Raw genomic sequence first — 20,090 nt, forward strand, 5'->3', positions numbered from 1 at the left:
AAACGTATAGCACAGCTACAGAAGCAGTAGATTCGTGCAGAAACTGTTCCAGAGGGGTTATGGTTGTTTTACTGCAGACAAAAGAAACAAAATCCACAAATAATAGGAGCAGTTTAGTTGATAGGTTGGTAATTGAGTGATATAGTTGATGAAGAGGATGTGGGTTTCATCAAAGAAAAGATGGTGATGTGTGATTTAATCGGGTGGTGATGGAGTGAGTTGATGGTTGAGTCAGTTAATAGTTGCAAGTAACGAGTACATAAATTTGGTGGTTACTTGGATAGAGGAACAACAGTCCATTACAACAAAGTGGTTCGGTTGGGGTGGTTTTGAGTTTGAACAACATAAAACTCAAATGGGTTTCGATCTAGTCCTCAACATACAATAATAGTAGTAGCCACAATCGGGTTGAGAGGGTTCAATGGTGGTTAATGGCATATGATATTTGAATGAAAATAACAATAGTAATGGGTTTTGCAGGTTCATGATGTTGAAGTTGTGAGATTTTAGAATCATAACAGAAAACATGAAAAGATTAAACGTGAAATGGTGTGGCGTGTTATGGTGTTTACCTTCTTTCAGGAATAGAAGAATAGCAGGAATATGGAGGTGTAGTTGGGTCTCGGACAGAAGTAGAAAGAAACAGGATCGAGTAGTAATGATTGTGGTGGAAGTTGGCGAGTGAGGGTTGATGGTTATTTTAATGGCGGCTTACGTTTTGGGGTGTCGGTTCTTGGAGGTGATGATAGAAGGTGTTGTGAAGATGGTGGTTAGTTTGTGCCTTCTCTGCACTCTAACTATCTATCTATATAAAATCTATAAATGCAAAAAAATATATATGTACATATAGGACATGTGGGTGGTTGTCAAAAGTAAAAGCAGTAGTAAATCTTTTCAAATTATGCGCAGTAATCATATGCAATAATGTTGATGGATTCAATCACGGATCGATTTAGAACAGGAATATATAATATATAATATTAATAATAATAATCAAAGAAGAAATAATTAGAAACGTGTAAGTTACTTAGCCGTCATCTATTATGGACTAGATCTTGTATTCCGTTGTTAATCAATGGTGATAAAGGTGTTCGGAAAATCCCAAATTCTTACATTAATTTCCTTTATTTATTTTAGTCATGTGATCAAAAAATTTTGTCTAATATTTATTTTAAATCTTCACAAATTCATATTAGCTCTATATGAACACTAACGAAATGCCAACCGAGTATTACAATTGTTTACTATTTAAGCTCGAAATCATTTATTTTTAATATATTCTCTTTCGACATATAAACAATTTTAAATAGAAAGTTTAACTACAAAATAAATATATTATATATTTATAAACAAATAGATTTAATATAATTTTATATATTTACAAGTAATATTTATATTCATTTATATATATTTATAATAATGGTTTTCATTACATCGCATATTATTTCATATATTTATTTCCAACAATTAAATCATATATTATTTCAAATAATAATTCAAATTATTATTATTATATATTTAAATATATATGTATCTATTTATAATTAGTTGTTCGTGAATCGTCGGGATAGTCGAAGGTCAATTGAATATATCAAAACAGTTCAAAAATTTTGAGATACATCTATACCGACTTTGCTTATCGTGTTGAAATCATATAAAGATTTAAGCTTAAATTTGGTCGGAAATTTCTGGGTCGTCACAGTACCTACCCGTTAAAGAAATTTCGTCCCGAAATTTGAGTGAGGTGGTCGTGGCTAACAATAAAAATGTTTTCATGACGAATATGAGTTGATAAATAAAGTTTTATCATCATTGAATAATATGGATAAAATAATTCGATTATTCAAAGAGCACGAATGAAGGCTATCACAAAAGAGTGAAATGAGTATATGCAGGTTTGTCCTAACCGGTGACGTAGTCACTGTTGATTTTAGAAAATAAGTTGCATCTTAACTTTTGACGTTGTCTCGGTTGAATTCTGGAATTCAAGGGATTTAAAGAAAATCTTCGAAATCAAAAAGATTTGATTCTTCGCCGAATAAGGAAATTAAGATCTCTATAAATAAATATGGTGATCTGCCTCGATTACTCTGTCTGATTTTGCCATTATAAATTAAGTTCTTCCGTTCCATTATTCTCGCCACTCCTATACTCAATTCCCCATTTCAAAAGATTGTGAAAATGCTTAATTCAGTTCTGATTCTTGTCTTTATCCTGACTATCACAACAATCATTCTCCTTTTCCAACTTCCACCGGAGGAATATGTTTTCTTCTACTTCGCCCTTGGGGTTATAGTGTTTTTAATTCTCCCGTGTCTTTATGTTGCAATAAACATTGATATACACGGTTTGTAATTCAGGTGTTGTTATCGGACTTTATATTATCCCTTATATTTTGGAGCTCTTGGCCTTTTTATTCTTTTCTTGACTCTAAGTCAAGCGGATAATGGTCCGGAATTCATAGATATGAAGTTTTGAATGAACATGACTAATGTCTTATGAGAGAGATTGTAATATCACGACCTTGATTGGTTAAATTACCAGAATTCAAGGGAAAATATAGAACTATCAAGAAAATATGTTCTTAATATGTTTAGAGATTAGGTGGAATGTAAGAGTCGTGTGACATGGCACATGATGATGTTATAGTCTGTGAATCATCATGTTTCATTAGAAACTCAGCATGACTTACTGTAATATAATCACGTTAATCAAGTGTCATTATATTATATTAACTCATGCTTCAGTTCCCAACACTACTTCAAAAATATTCATACTTTAAACTCGAAAGTTTCGGAAATTTTAGAAACTGAAACAGTTTCTTCTATGATGTAATACAGATATCGCGGAGAGATAAATAATATGGAACAAGAATATCTGTGAAGATATCTTCAGAAATATTTAGGATATTAATAATGAAAGATACAATAATATCTTAGAATTTTAGAATCAAATTGTGATGAAGAAATTCATTCACGATGATTTAGAGCGATTAAGGAGCAAGGTATTCGCTGAAGATATCATCAGAAATAGAATCATCTGAATCCTTAATGTATAAGTTTAGTACTTGTAATTTGTTCAGAGTCTCCTTCATGATTTGCTCAATTCATTTTTCAGTATCAAAATCTTTGAGCTTTTTCAATATTATGAGTATTGACTCATAGACTGGTTGCTTTTTAGAATTTCAGAATGAAAGATCATAATTCTAAGAGGTAAATGTTATATGTATACATATAACTGTTGATGTAGAAACGCTGCGAGATTCGAAATACTGATTGCTGATTCTCAGTAATTGGTATGGCAATTCTCCTTACCAGATACGGATGAGAATATGATGAGACTTCAATAGATAAATATAGTGATTTTTCGGAAGGATTTAAGCCAAAGAGCAACGAGGTTGTTGGTACGTCTACTGGTAATAAGATGGAATATAAAAGGTTCCCCGGTTGCATTAAAGAGTATATATATATATATATATATATATATATATATATATATATATATATATATATATATATATATATATATATATATATATATATATATATCAAGGTTATAATATTATTCTTTTGAACGAAAAGTCGAAGTTGACTTACTGAAGCTGTGACAAAATTGGCTACTTTGGAAAGGGATTGCAAAGTTATTTTCGATAATAACAATGCCAAAGGAGCTAGCACAGATACGTGCTAAACGTTTACTCAGGTTCCGAGTGTTTCAGGTCCATAACTATACGCATCATTCTTTTCTTCCGTAGATGAAGTGCGTTTGGTTCATCCTCTCGATTGAGGTGTTTTCAAGAATCATGAAAGGTTTGAACGCAGATTATAATCGTCAAGATTCAAATGAGGTTTAAGATGAAATCAAGTGGCAAACTTGAAGAAATGTTTAGTTTCATATGTTATAATCGATATTTTAATTCATTTTAATTGTCCAATGTTGGTAGTCCACAGTTAGAAGTCCACAATGTGTAGTTCAACAATTCATATATAGTTTAATATACAATATTCGAATTAATTAATACGTGTCGTGACCCATTATATACATGTCTCAGACTCGATCACAACTCAAAGTATATATATTATTTAAGAATCAACCTCAACCCTGTATAGCGAACTCGAACATTACAGCATATAGAGTGTCTATGGTTATTCCAAATAATATATATAGATGCGTCGATATGATATGTCAAAACATCGTATACGTGTCCTGACATTTAAAGTGCGTAAAATAAATAACAGAAATTAAATGACGATAAATAAAATTGCGAGAATTTAAATTGTGATAAATAAATTACGATAATTAAATTGTGATTAATAAATTGCGATAAATAAAATGTAATACGGAATTAACATTTAGCTAGGAACAGTTAGCTAGGAATAGTTAGCGTAGATTCTTAACAAAATTTCTCATAATTAATTTGTTTGTTTCTAACAAATTTTATTTTGTCCAATGTTTTCTTCATTATGCCACTTGTTGGATTCTGATAGATCAAAATCCAAATATAAAATTGAATGAAAATGATTATTCTGTGATGAACGAATTCGTATATCTGTGGATATAAGTAGGATAGTAAATGACTGTTGAATCAAATTGGAAGAATGTACAGTGTAACTTATTAATGTGAAATCTAAATATTTCTCGGGTATTACCTACCCGTTAAAATATCTTCACCATTAACAGTTTGTACAAAAGAATTTTTAATTACAATCTTTATGAAAACATATATACATATATATTTTCTTCAGATGTAATCATGGATTTAATGAGTTAATATAGTATTAAACTCATTTGGTTTACCGTCAAAACTAGAATATATAATCTCTAAAATATTAGAGATTACATAATCGCCATGAAGAACGAAGATAATTGATGTAGGGCGATACGTAGAACGATAATTATGCTCAAGGTACATAATGAGATGTTGAGACGTGGATTGTTGATAGTACTGGTGCTGTTACTGATGGTACTGTTGGTGCTGGTGATGTTGTTGAAGCCGGTAAGTTTTGCACCATATTCTCCAAAGTAATTACTCGAGCGCGAAGCTCGTTGACTTCTTCCATTACTCCAGGATGATTGTCGGTAAGAACAAGCGGATTAATAAGGTTGAGAATTTTAGATATCATATAATCATTGCGAGATATCCTGGAAATGAGAGTGAATATAGTGTATCGAACTGGTTCACCGGTAAATGCTTCAGGTTCTTCGCCAAGAGGTGAATTCGGTTGGTGGAAAGGATCGCCTTCTTCGCATTTCCATTAATTAAGTCGACTACGAATCCATCAGATGAATTGGGGATGGCAGATTGAATCATCATTTTGGTGACGCTGCTTCCAGAGCTTAGGTGAAACTCAATATCGGAATAGCTGTCAGAATCTGAGGAATTCGAACTGGTTGAGGGATTCATCTCGTACGATCAGATGAAGGATTTTCGATAAGAAATAGATTATAGGATGTAGATTAGTACCCTGCAATACATAATTTACATATGCATATATAATACTAAAATCCCATAAGTTACGGAGGAATCTACGAAAGCTGTCAGCAAAGGTCTATAGTAACAGATACGCTAAGATATGAATTTTATCTATACACTATCGGTGCACTAAATGCAGTAAGACGTGTCTAGACTTAAGATGATAAGCAAGTGATTCCCTAAGAAAGATAAGCAGGTAATTTTTGACATAAAATGATAAGCAAAACTTTTGACATGTAGACACGGTCGAAGTCCAGAACCACTAATGCATCTAAACAACTATCAGTTAGACAAACTAATGCAAGACCTGGTTCGCTAAGTCCACCGCTCTGATACCACCTGTAGAGACCCGTCCTAATCCATCTGGATGAATACATTACATTTGGTTACATCGAGAGGTACTTGACCTCTATATGATACATTTTACAAACATTGCATTCGTTTTTAAAAGTCAAACTTTCATTACATCGACAGTTGACGACATGCATACCATTTCTGAATATATTCAATCTATAATTGACTTAATAATAATCTTGTTGATCTCAATGACTCGAATGCAACGTCTTTTGAAATATGTCATGAATGACTCCAAGTACTATCTCTAATATGAGCAAATGCATAGCGGAAGATTTCTTTAAAACCTGAGAATAAACATGCTTTCAAGTGTCAACCAAAAGGTTGGTGAGTTCATTAGTTTAACATAAATAATCATTTCCATCATTTTAATAGACCACAAGATTTTCATTTTCATTTCTCATAAATATACGTCCCATGCATAGAGACAAAAATCATTCATATGGATTGAACACCTGGTAACCGACATTAACTAGATGCATATAAGAATATCCATTTATCATTCCGGGACATCCATTGGACATGATATAAAACACCATCAAAGTACTAAAGCATCCACTCCAACGGATAGGGTTCATTAGGCCCAATAGATCTATCTTTAGGATTGGCGTCAATTAGTAGATCGGTTTACTAATTCTTAGGCTACCAAGCAAAAGGGGCATATTCGGCTTCGATCATTCAACCATATAATGTAGTTTTGATTACTTGTGTCTATTTCGTAAAACATTTATAAAAGCGCATGTATTCTCAGTCCCAAAAATATATATTGCAAAAGCATTTAAAAAGAGAGTAATGAAACTCACAATACTGTATTTTGTAGTAAAAATACATATGACGATATTGAACAATGCAAGGTTGGCCTCAGATTCACGAACCTATACCAGTTATATATATTAAAACACATAATAACAATTAACAAGTTTATATTAATATTATTAATATGCTTCTTATATTCATAATTTATATGTTATTTTGGTAAATAAATTAATAATTAATATTTATATATAACAGATTCCTATTAAAGTATTTTAATTAAGATATAATATATGTTATTATATATAAATGCTTAAAATGTATTAAAATTAATATTTATATATATGATTTAACTTAAAAATATATTTATATATTATTTGTAACGTAATTATAATAACATTTTATTAGAACAAAATAGTACCTAATATTAATAAAGATGTAAAAAATATATTTTTATGTAAATGTCTTTTAGCTTGTAAAAATTATAATAATTATGATAATAATGTCAATAATAATACAAATACTTATTTTAATGACAATAATAATAATAATAATAATATTAATAATATAATAATAATAATGATAATAATAATAATAATAATAATAATAATAATAATAATAATAATAATAATAATAATAATAATAATAATAATAATAATAATAATAATGGTAATAGTAGTACTACCTCAAAGGAGTAGCCCTTAAAAATAATGCCCAAGTCCGGGTTTGAACCCGCGACATCCCGCTAACCCGATAATATCCTTATCCGTTCCTCCGTTGCTTACTTTTTGAATTAAATCACAACTTAAATCTAATTAACCTTTATATTTGTAATCATGTTTCTTATCTCCTATTCTTTCATCATCATAACATTACATTTAAATCAACTTCTTCATTATGATCATAACATTGGCCATAACCTCATCATTAGCAATTTTTATGAGCATCATCGCTAATCATCATCTATTATCACTTAATCTAACCATTCTTATCACTATCATTATCATCTACTCGTCATCGTTTGTGGTTTTTAGAGCTCGTCATCAGTAATTCGAATAGCATAAATCACGTAATGAATATCAACATGTACAAGTTCCAACACTACTATCTAGCTCATTTTTACTTTGGCTCAACATGCCCAAACTTTCACACAGCCGAATAAAGATCGATGTGACCCAATACTAGTTCGTTACCAATACAAATTAATCGCCCCATTTTTGTGTTATACAATGAGGAAGGTTACAGTTCATAGATACAAATACAAGGTAACAGATAGATTTCAACACAATCCACTATCTTCATTTATCGGTCCACTTATTGTCCAAAAAAATATTAGTGTCCATTTGAATGTCAACCGACAAAATAGTTAGTTAACATCAACATCATTGTGTCACTCTAATTAACATACCGCAATAGTTGAAGAAAACATTTTTATAATCTGTGTGACCCAATACCTCCTAATAGATGAAATAAAATAACAAGGTTGTTATGGAAAGTATAGTGGATCATAGGGCCTCACTCTCGTTCACAATCACCTCTTTTAATTGAATATCAAAAGCTCACAATTCTAAGCTCACAATCACCTCTTTTCTTTTCTTTATTAATCGTCAGAAAAACTCAGCAGCAATAGTTTATGGGTTTGTGATGGTTGTTTTGATGATCGTCTAATTGAACTAGTTAAGGATGATGATGTGGTTGGGTTGGCTCAAGTAACCTCAAAAGGCAAAAGTGGATGGTGGTTTTATGGTGCTTTATGGTTGTTGTTCACACGACCAGAACTGAAGAAAAAAAATGGCAAATAAAAACATATAGCACAGCTACAACAGCAGTAGATTCGTGCAGAAACTGTTCCGACAATGGTTATGGTTGTTTTACTGTAGATGAAAGAAACAGAATCCACAAATAATAGGAGCAGTTTAGTTGATGGGTTGGTGATTGAGTGATATAGTTGATGAAGAGGATGTGGGTTTCATCAAAGAAAAGATGGTGATGTGTGATTTAATAGGGTGGTGATGGAGTGAGTTGATGGTTGAGTTGGTTAATAGTTGCAAGTAACGAGTACATAAATTTGGTGGTTACTTGGATAGAGGAAGAACCGTCCATTACAACAAAGTGGTTCGGTTGTGTGGTTTTGAGTTTGAACAACATAAAACTCAAATGGGTTTCAATCTAGTCCTCAACATACAATAATAGTAGTAGCCACAATCGGGTTGAGAGGGTTCAATGGTGGTTAATGGCATATGATATTCGAATGAAAATAACAACAGTAATGGGTTTTGCAGGTTCATGATGTTGAAGTTGTAAGATTTTAGAATCATAACAGAAAACATGAAAAGATTAAACGTGAAATGGTGTGGCGTGTTATGGTGTTTACATTCTTTCAGGAATAGAAGAATAGCAGGAATATGGAGGTGTACTTGGGTTTCGGACAGAAGTAGAAAGAAACAGGATCGAGTAGTAATGATTGTGGTGGAAGTTGGCGAGTAGTGGTTGATGGTTGTTTTGATGGCGGCTCATGTTTTGGGGTGTCGGTTCTTGGAGGTGATGATAGAAGGTGTTGTGAAGATGGTGGTTAGTTTGTGCCTTCTCTACACTCTAACTATCTATCTATATAAAATCTATAAATGCAAAAAAAAAATATATGTACATATAGGACATGTGGGTGGTTGTCAAAAGTAAAAGCAGTAGTAAATCTTTTCAAATTATGCGCAGTAATCATATGCAATAATGTTGATGGATTCAATCACGGATCGATTTAGAAAAGAAATATATAATATATAATATTAATAATAATAATCAAAGAAGAAAGAATTAGAAACGTGTAAGTTACTTAGCCGTCATCTATTACGGACTAGATCTTGTATTCCGTTGTTAATCAGTGGTGATAAAGGTGTTCGGAAAATCCCAAATTCTTACATTAATTTCCTTTATTTATTTTAGTCATGTGATCAAAAAAGTTTGTCTAATATTTATTTTAAATCTTCATAAATTCGTATTAGCTCTATATGAACACTAACGAAATTCCAACCGAGTATTACAATTGTTTACTATTTAAGCTCGAAATCATTTATTTTTAATATATTCTCTTTCGACATATAAACAATTTTAAATAGCAAGTTTAACTACAAAATAAATATATTATAAATTTATAAACAAATAGATTTAATATAATTTTATATATTTACAAGTAATATTTATATTCATTTATATATATTTATAATAATGGTTTTCATTACATCGCATATTATTTCATATATTTATTTCCAACAATTAAATCATATATTATTTCAAATAATAATTCAAATTATTATTATTATAGATTTAAATATATATGTATCTATTTATAATTAGTTGTTCGTGAATCGTCGGGACAGTCGAAGGTCAATTGAATATATCAAAACAGTTCAAAAATTTTGAGATACAATTATACAGACTTTGCTTATCGTTTTGAAATCATATAAAGATTTAAGTTTAAATTTGGTTGAAAATTTTCGGGTCGTCACAGATTACTAATCCTATCAGATCTACGAATGTTTTGTATACTTTGATCATCCATTTAATCATTCTCGACATTTTCATGTTGAGTGCTAGTGTCAACCAATTGTGTATCATCTAATTGATCTTGAACCTCTTCAAGATATATCTTCCTTTCACTATTACCTTCCATTAGGAACATAGTTTCAAGAAACTCAGCCTTCCGAACCACAAATACATTTTGCTCGGATGGATCATAGAAATAGTATCCCATATAATCCTTGGGATATCCTATGAAGATACACTTCGTGGATGGAGCATTCAACTTATTAGGGACGTAACGCTTAGGATAAGCTTCACATCCTCATACCTTTAAGTATGATAGAGATGGAGGTTTTCCGAACCACATCTCATGAGGAGTTCGTTCCACTTTCTTGGTTGGGGCCATATTTAGAATACGAGCCGCGGAGAAGAGACAATAACCCCAAAATGATAGAGGTAACGAGCTACTTGCCATCATAGATCGAACCATATCCATTAGGGTTCGGTTCCTCCTTTCGTAAACTCCATTAAGTTGGGGTGTTCCAGGAGGAGTGAGTTGCAAGATAATCCCACAACTTTTAAGATGATCTTGGAAAGCATCGCTTAGGTATTCACCTCCTCTATCGGTACGAAGTACCTTGATTGTCTTGTTGAGTTGATTTTGTACTTCGTTTTGATATTCTTTAAATGCTTCAAAAGTTTCGTCCTTGTGTCTTAATAAATAGACATATCCGAAACGACTGAAGTCATCAATGAAAGTGACGAATTATCTTTCACCTTTCCTAGTCATGGGCTTAAAGGGGCCACATACACCCGAATGTATTAATCCTAATAAATCCTTAGCCCTTTCATAGGTCCATTTGAAAGGTACGTTAGTCATTTTGCCTTGTAAACAAGATTCACATACATCAAATGGGTCTAGCTCACTTGATTTCAAAAGACCATTCTTTTGAAGTGTATGCATTCGGTTCTTGTTTATGTGACCAAGGCGACAATGCCATAAGTAGGAATCACTCAAATCCCTTTTGAGTTTCTTGGTGTTTACATGGAACATTGAGCTATTGTATGATGTGCCATCATGAACCAATTCATAAATACCATTCAAAGGCGAAGCCTTAAAATAGAACACACTATCAAAAGAAACATGGATATCATCATTAATAAAATTAAAATCAAAACCACATTGTCTTAAACGGGAAATAGAAATAATGTTTCGAATCAAATCAGGAGCATACAAAACATTTTTCAAAGCAAGCTCGAAACCAGTTTGTAGCTTCAAAACAAAGTCTCCTTGAGCTTCTACGTGTACCTTTGCACCATTTCCCATGAAGAAACTTTTTGTTCCCACATCTTGTTTACTTCTTTTGAACCCCTGCAAAGAATTGCAAATGTGAGTTCCACATCCTGTGTCTAATACCCATGTACTAGAAGAAGTAATACTAAGCTCAACGTATACCATATATACATTACCTGAGGTTTGCCCTGCATCCCCCTTTTCTTTCAACTCTTTTAGGTAGATCGGGCAGTTGCGTTTCCAGTGACCCATCTCACCGCAACCAAAGCACGGATCTTCCTTGGGGTTTGCTTGTCCGGCAACCTTTTGCTTCTTGTTTTTGTTGGTTGGGGTAACCATCTTTGATAATGCTAAAAACGAACATATATTTCATAGCATTATTCCTCAAGAAAGACAAGCTTTTAGTTACAATTGTTCTATTTACAAGTGATATTCGTTTAAATAATAAAAGGTGAAGACAAAAGACAGATTCGACGAATTGAAGACGCAAACGACCAAAAAGCTCAAAAGTACAAAAGACAATCAAAGAGGTTCCAATTATTGATAAGAAACGTCTCGAAATTACAAGAGTACAAGATTCAAAACGCAAAGTACAAGATATTAAATTGTACGCAAGGACGTTCGAAAATCCGGAACCGGGACTAGAGTCAACTCTCAACGCTCGACGCAACGGACTAAAAATTACAAGTCAACTATGCACATAAATATAATATAATATTTAAATAATTCTTATAATTATTTATATATTATAATAAATAATAAAAACCGTCGGCAAGAAAGACTCCAAAGGGACTGAGCTGTAATTTCATTCTCCGCGACTCGCGGAGTTTGAAGAGTATTTCACCGCGAGTCGCGAAGCCCCAAAAGTCGAATTTTCCTATAAAAGCAACCGAATTCTGATCGCAAATCATCATTTTTTTTTTCTCCTCATTCATACGATATATTTATATTTATAATTTATATTTTAATTTTAATTTTAATTATAATTCTAATAATAAGGGTATGTTAGCGAATATTGTAAGAGTGTAAGTCGAAATTCTGTCCGTGTAACGCTACGCTATTTTTAATCATTGTAAGTTATGTTCAACCTTTTTACATTAATGTCTCGTAGCTAAGTTATTATTATGCTTATTTAAAACGAAGTAAACATGATGTTGGGCTAATTACTAAAATTGGGTAATTGGGCTTTGTATTTAATTGCACTTTTAATTATCGTACTTTTTAATTATCGCAAGTTTATTTTATCGCACTTTTATTATTCGCAATTTCATTATCGTTATTTACTTTATGCTTTAATTTAAGTCTTGTATTCATTTTTAATATTTTACATTTGGTTTTAACTGCGACTAAAGTTTTAAAATCGACAAAACGGTCATTAAACGGTAAAAACCCCCCTTTATAATAATAATATTACTTATATATATATATATATATATATATATATATATATATATATATATATATATATATATATATATATATATATATATATATATATATATATATATATATATATATATTTGTATTTTTATAAAAGTAAACTAATATAGCGTTAAGCTTTGTTTAAAGATTTTCCCTGTGGAACGAACCGGACTTACTAAAAACTACACTACTGTACGATTAGGTACACTGCCTATAAGTGTTGTAGCAAGGTTTAAGTATATCCATTCTATAAATAAATAAATATCTTGTGTAAAATTGTATCGTATTTAATAGTATTTCCTGCAAAAATTTAATAGTATTTTATACCACTCCGCTACCACATCAAGTATTTTTGGCGCAGCTGCCGGGGAACTTTCTAAACGCCGGAAGCGCAACGCTAATATATAAAAAAAAAAAAAGAGATTTTTAGTTTAGTTCTATTAAAAGTCGCTTTTGTAAAAATACGTTTTAAATATTCGAAAATATAAAAAGAAAAACAAAAATATAAGTATTTTTAAGATTTTGTTAAATATTTAAGTTTTATAAAGTTTCTTTATTTTTATTTTATAAAAACATAAGTTTTATTTAAGTATTTTGTTTTTATTTAAAAACATAAAAAATATATATATATATATATATAAATCTAGTTTTAAGCATTTTATTTATTAAAATTATAAAGTAGTTCTATTTTATTTAAGTTTTTAAAATATAAGTTTTTATACACATATTTTTTTTTAACAGAAAAAATTAAAAAAAAAGAAAAAAAAATAATAAATAAATAAAGAAAAACGCGTCGAATTTAAATAACCTGTCAGCTGAATTTTGGAACCCCGCGACTCGCGGGGTTTGAAGCTTTGAATACCGCAAGTCGCGGAGCTGCTCTGACACGCTGACAGAACCCTAATTTCACATTAATTACGGATTATATTATAATTATTAATATAAAACCCTAATTAGGTTTTAATTAAGTATTAATTTTAGTTTTTATTATTATTTTGTTTAATTAGTTTAATTAAAATATTAAATTAATAGTTTTATTAAATAAATAATATAAAAATAATATTTTTATAAAAATTGTACTTTTTACAACTTTTTGTATATTTTTATATTTTGTCCCTTTTTAATCGTTGTAGCATAATATTTGTATTTTTAGCTCATATTTAGTTTTAAACTTAGTTTTTGCTATAGTTATTTTTACTCCTAGATTTTTAGGCTTTGCCGTAAAATTCCTTAAGTGCTTTTTCTTTAGACTAAGATTTAGGTGCTTTAGAATTTTGCGACGCCTTTTTAAGTTTTAGTTTCTTTTTAAGTTATTTCCATTTGGGATTTAGTTTTTCCTGTAAGCATTAATATTTTTAGACGACTTTTACCTATGTATCAATTATCATTCCAATTAGTAATTTCAATTTGCGATTATAATTTTAAGTTAGTTGTAGTAATAAGGTTAGGTTAGTCAAGTATTTTTAAGTTTTATAAGTTTCTTTTATTTTTTTCGTCACCTTTTATTTTTCAACCATTTTTCTTTTTCGACCTTTTTCGACGAACTCTTTTTCTTTCTTATTTCTCGCTATTCTAGTTTTAGGACATAGATTTTTATTCTACTTCTTATCTAAATTTCTTAAAATTACGAAAATTTATTTTGAGTGGTTAAATTGATAGACATCAAAATTTTCTGGTTCGTAGTAATAGTTGGATTTGTACGTGGACCGGGTTATTGGAGCCAAACAGTCCTCAATTATATTGAGACCAAACGAATCCTGCCCCTCTGCTGCATCTTTTGGCTATTCGAAACGTGGGCAAAATCAGAAAAGTCTATTGATTGGATAACTTATTATAATTTTTCTTTCCTTTTTAAAACTAATAGGATATTCAGTGAATGCACCGAGCAAGACGTTCACCACCTTTTGTACGTTCACCACCTGTAACTAGATCAAGACATTTAGCAAATATAACCGCCGTTGATTTTTCTTTAGAATCGTCATCCAGTAGACCAAGTACTTCAGTTCAAATTTCCGATAATCCATTTTTTGAACCCGACCTCACAATTGAGAATCCGGAAAATATTCAGGAACGGTTCGTAGATCCTGAACCATTAAACTTTCCTCCGGAGCCACCAATCATTCAAACAGAGATTGTTGAGGAACGAACCATTAAATCAGAATCATCTATTGATACCGATTCAACAAATTCAATTATGGAGAATCTGGAACCTTTAAGTATGGAAGACCGAATGAGAGCTAAAGGCACTGGCCAAGGTCACGCAATTACTCATCCAGACATTAATGCGCCAGATTATGAAATCAAAGGACAAATTCTACACATGGTGACTAATCAATGCCAATTTAGTGGTGCGCCGAAGGAAGATCCAAATGAACATCTACGTACCTTTAATAGGATCTGCACACTATTTAAAATCCGAGAAGTGGAGGATGAACAGATATATCTCATGTTATTTCCCTGGACTTTAAAGGGAGAAGCCAAAGATTGGTTGGAATTGTTACCTGAAGGGGCGATTGATACATGGGATGTTTTAGTTGACAAATTTCTTAAACAATTCTTTCCTGCATCTAAAGCCGTAAGACTTCAAGCAGAAATTGTTACGTTCACACAGAAACCAAATGAAACTCTATATGAGGCATGGACAAGATATGGAAAGTTGTTAAGAGGATGTCCGCAACATGGTTTAGACACCTGTCAAATAGTACAAATATTCTACCAAGGATGCGACATCACTACAAGAAAAGACATAGATATAGCAGCTGGTGGTTCTATTATGAAGAAAACCGAAACTGATGCTTACAAAATTATTGATAACACTGCTTCCCACTCACATGAGTGGCACCAAGAAAAAGACATCGTTAGATCATCTAAAGCAGCTAGAGCCGATTCTAGCCATGACTTAGATTCCATTTCCGCAAAGATAGATGCTGTGGAGAGACGAATGGAAAAGATGACTAAAGATATTCACTCAATACGAATTAGTTGTGAGCAGTGTGGAGGACCACATTTGACAAAAGATTGTCTCAGTATTGAATTAACAATGGAACAAAGAGAGAATATTTCATACATAAACCAAAGGCCTGCAAATAATTATCAGAATAATTATCAACCGCCAAGACCGATTTACAATCAAAACCAGAATTATAACAGAAATATTCCATACAACAACTAACAAGGTCCTAGCAATCAACAAGTATCCAATAATACTTATAATCAGCAAAGACCTAATTTTCAAAACAAACCACCACAACAAACCGATGATAAAAAGCCGAATTTAGAAGATATGATGACAAAGCTAGTTGAAACTCAAACGCAGTTTTTCACATCTCAGAAACAAACCAATGAACAAAATGCTCAAGCATTTAGAAATCAACAAGCTTCTATTCAAAATCTGGAATAAGAAGTGAGTAACCTAGCAAGGTTAATAGGTGAAAGAAAACCGGGAAGTCTACCTAGTGATACAAATGCTAACCCCCGGAGTGAAACAGCTAAAGCCATTACCACAAGAAGTGGCACAACACTTAAACCATCTGAAATATCTGTAACTTCTGATGAAGCCATTCCTACTCCACAAGAACCACAACCTGATCAAGATAAGGAAAAAGAACCGATAGTTGAAAAGGTTAATGAAGATAACACAGTTAAGGATAAACCTTATGTTAAACCATACCAACCACCACTTCTTTACCCGAGTAAAATGAAGAAAGAGAAACTTGAAGCCGAGCAATCCAAATTCTTGGATATGTTTAAACAGATAAATGTAAATCTTTCTTTCATTGATGTGATTTCAGGAATGCCTAGATATGCTAAATTCTTGAAAGATCTAATTTCAAATAGAAAGAAAATGGAAGAACTCTCGGCTGTTACTATGAATGCTAATTGTTCAGCAGTGCTGTTGAATAAGATACCAGAAAAATTATCTGATCCAGGAAGTTTCACAATTCCATATTTTCTGGGTAGTCTTAGTTCAATAGAAGCATTGGCAGACTTAGGTGCTAGTATAAATCTAATGCCGTATTCACTATACACTAAACTAGACCTTGGAGAATTGAAACCAACCAGAATAAGCATACAACTAGCCGATAGATTAATAAAATATCCTAGAGGGATAATGGAGAACATGCTAGTTAAAGTTGGTACTTTAGTATTTCCATTAGATTTTGTTGTTTTGGACATGGAAGAAGATTTTCAAGTTCCTCTCATATTAGGAAGACCATTCTTAAACACGGCTAAAGCAATGATAGACGCGTTCGGTAAGAAACTGACCCTAAGTATAGAGGATGAGAGTGTTACCTTTTCAGTTGATAGAGCAATGCAACAACCACAATCTGCAGATGATACATGTTATTATATTCAAACTATAGATGCACATGCAGAATTATTAGAAGAATTTCCAGAATTACAAGGAACAGGAGAATGTTCTTTAGGAGAAGGTAATGAACCAATTGATGAAGCTGAAATGTTAGATACACTTATAGCTAATGGATATGAACCAACAACAGAAGAAATTCAAATGCTAAAAGAAGAAGACAGATATCGATACAAATCATCGATAGAAGAACCTCCGAAATTAGAGTTAAAGCCACTTCCAAACCATTTGGAATACGCTTATTTACATGGTGAATCTGAATTACCTGTAATAATATCGTCTTCTCTTACTGAAAATGAGAAATCACAACTCATTTCTGTGTTGAAAGCTCATAAACCAGCCATTGCATGGAAGATTCATGATATTAAAGGAATAAGTCCTTCGTATTGCACACATAAAATCCTTATGGAAGAAGGTCATAAAACGTATGTGCAACGCCAACGAAGACTAAATCCTAATATGCAAGATGTAGTTAAGAAAGAGATTATTAAACTGCTAGATGCAGGTTTAATTTATCCAATCTCTGATAGTCCATGGGTAAGCCCAGTTCAATGCGTGCCTAAGAAGGGTGGCATGACTGTCATCACAAATGAAAAAGATGAGCTTATTCCTACTAGGACTGTAACAGGATGGCGTGTGTGTATTGATTATAGAAAATTAAATGACGCCACCAGAAAAGATCACTTTCCCTTACCTTTCATAGATCAAATGTTGGAAAGATTAGCCGGAAATAGTTACTATTGTTTTCTAGATGGATTTTCCGGATATTTTCAAATTCCAATAGCACCCGAAGATCAAGAGAAAACCACATTCACGTGCCCTTATGGTACTTTTGCTTACAAACGCATGCCATTTGGACTTTGTAACGCCCCTGCAACCTTTCAAAGGTGTATGATGGCGATTTTTCACGACATGATAGAAGAATGCATGGAAGTATTCATGGATGACTTTTCAGTCTTCGGTGATACATTTAAATCATGTCTAGTTAATCTGGAACGAATGCTAATTAGATGCGAAAAATCAAATCTAGTACTTAATTGGGAGAAATGCCATTTCATGGTTAAAGAAGGCATCGTTCTTGGACATAAAATTTCAAAAGAAGGAATTGAAGTGGATAGAGCTAAAGTAGATGTAATTGCTAAACTTCCACATCCCACCAATGTTAGAGGAGTTAGGAGTTTTCTAGGGCATGCCGGTTTTTACCGACGTTTCATAAAAGATTTTTCAAAAATTGCCACTCCTATGAATAAACTCCTAGAAAAGGATGCTCCATTCATCTTTTCAGATGAGTGTATCAAATCTTTTAATATTCTTAAAGAGAAACTCACTAATGCGCCGATCATTATAACACCAAATTGGAATCTACCATTTGAACTAATGTGCGATGCAAGTGATTTTGCAATGGGAGCCGTTTTAGGACAAAGGATTGAAAAACGATTTCAACTTATATATTATGCTAGTAAGACATTACAAGGAGCATAAACGAACTATACAACTACTGAAAAAGAACTCCTTTCTATTGTCTTTGCTTTTGACAAATTTCGATCATATCTCGTTCTAGCAAAAACGGTGGTCTATACCGACCATTCTGCTCTTAGATACCTATTTTCAAAACAAGATGCTAAACCAAGATTAATCCGTTGGATCTTACTCTTACAAGAGTTTGATATTGAAATCCGAGATAAAAGAGGAGCAGAAAATCTCGCCGCTGATCATCTTTCTCGTCTTGAAAATCCCGAATTAGAAGTTCTAAATGAATCAGCTATACAAGACAACTTTCCTGATGAATATCTATTGAAAATAGATTATAAAGAAATCCCATGGTTTGCAGACTATGCAAACTACTTAGTTTGTGGATTCCTTGAAAAAGGATTATCGTACCAAAGACGAAAGAAATTCTTCAGTGATATAAAACACTATTTTTGGGAAGATCCACATCTGTTTAAAAGTTGTCCAAATTGGAATAATACGCCGATGTGTATTTGGAGATGAAGCTAGTAAAATATTAAACCATTGTCACACAGGACCAACAGGAGGGCATTATGGGCCTCAACTAACAGCAAGAAAAGTTTATGATGCTGGATTCTATTGGCCTACAATTTACAAAGACGCACACCTTCTTTGCAAATCCTGTGATGCATGTCAAAGGGCCGAAAAAATAAGTCAACGTGATGAAATGCCACAAAATGTCATCCAAGTATGTGAAGTATTTGACATTTAGGGTATTGACTTTATGGGTCCATTTCCAAAATCTCATAATAATCTATATATACTCGTAGCCATTGATTATGTATCTAAATGGGAGGAAGCACAAGCTCTCCCAACTAACGATGCACGAGTTGTAGTCAACTTTTTAAAACGTCTTTTTGCAAGGTTTGGAACACCGAAAGCTTTAATAAGTGATCGGGGTACTCATTTCTGTAATAATCAACTTGAGAAAGTTCTTAAAAGATATGGAGTAACTCATAAAATCTCCACCGCATATCATCCACAAACAAGTGGACAAGTTGAAAATACCAATCGAGCTTTAAAACGTATTCTAGAGAAAACCGTAGGATCAAATCCGAAGGAATGGTCCATTAAATTGGAGGATGCACTCTGGGCTTTTAGAACAGCCTACAAAACTCCAATTGGAACCATACCTTTTAGACTTGTTTATGGAAAAGCATGTCATCTTCCAGTAGAAATTGAACACAAAGCATTTTGGGCTTTGAAGACATGTAATCTTGATTTACATGAAGCTGGACGTCTACGATTAAGTCAACTAAACGAATTAGAAGAATTAAGACATGAAGCATACGAAAATTCGTTAATCTATAAAGAAAGAACGAAGAAATGGCATGATAAAAGAATCAGAAGTTCAAAAGAATTTAAAGAAGGAGACAGAGTTCTTCTTTTCAATTCACGAT

Source organism: Rutidosis leptorrhynchoides, chromosome 8, assembly GCF_046630445.1.
Source record: "Rutidosis leptorrhynchoides isolate AG116_Rl617_1_P2 chromosome 8, CSIRO_AGI_Rlap_v1, whole genome shotgun sequence".
NCBI lineage: Eukaryota > Viridiplantae > Streptophyta > Magnoliopsida > Asterales > Asteraceae > Rutidosis > Rutidosis leptorrhynchoides.